Source organism: Myotis brandtii, unplaced genomic scaffold, assembly GCF_000412655.1.
Source record: "Myotis brandtii unplaced genomic scaffold, ASM41265v1 scaffold230, whole genome shotgun sequence".
NCBI classification, from domain to species: domain Eukaryota; kingdom Metazoa; phylum Chordata; class Mammalia; order Chiroptera; family Vespertilionidae; genus Myotis; species Myotis brandtii.
Genome location: NW_005358650.1, coordinates 7,242,696 through 7,242,970, shown reverse-complemented (window position 1 = coordinate 7,242,970; position 275 = coordinate 7,242,696). Strand labels below are relative to the sequence as shown.

The window sequence follows — 275 nt, the reverse complement described above, 5'->3', positions numbered from 1 at the left end:
CCTGCCGAGTAAGCAGTCTGGCTCCGCCGCGGCAGCACAGTGGCTGCAAGGCTGGGGCGCTGGCGCCGCGCCAGCCCCATCAGAATTAGCTCATTGTTCACTCGCACACTAGCAGCGGAGAGAGGGAGAGAAAGAGAGAGAGACTCTTAGAGAGAGACACACACTCTTGAAGACAGAGCACGAGGCAGGGAGACCTTCCCCTCCTTCTTTATTCAGGGCTGCACTTCTTGGAAGTGAAGCCGGTTTGGGTTTTGTTTCCCCTTCCCCTCTCTCCT

At 57.8% G+C, this 275-nt stretch overlaps 1 protein-coding gene across 2 annotated transcripts in view; it reads left to right on the top strand.

The window, feature by feature from the left end:
* The first annotated feature begins 16 nt into the window (after window positions 1-16).
* NREP (neuronal regeneration related protein) overlaps window positions 17-275 on the top strand; it is a 28,607-nt gene continuing 28,348 nt past the window's right edge. Inside the window, exon 1 of one of the 2 annotated variants that reach the window (XM_014539895.1) lies at window positions 17-184. The gene's annotated coding sequence lies outside the window, so the exon portion shown is untranslated. Of the gene's footprint in view, window positions 234-275 lie in introns of both variants that reach the window. The other variant, XM_014539896.1, reaches the window with a different exon arrangement.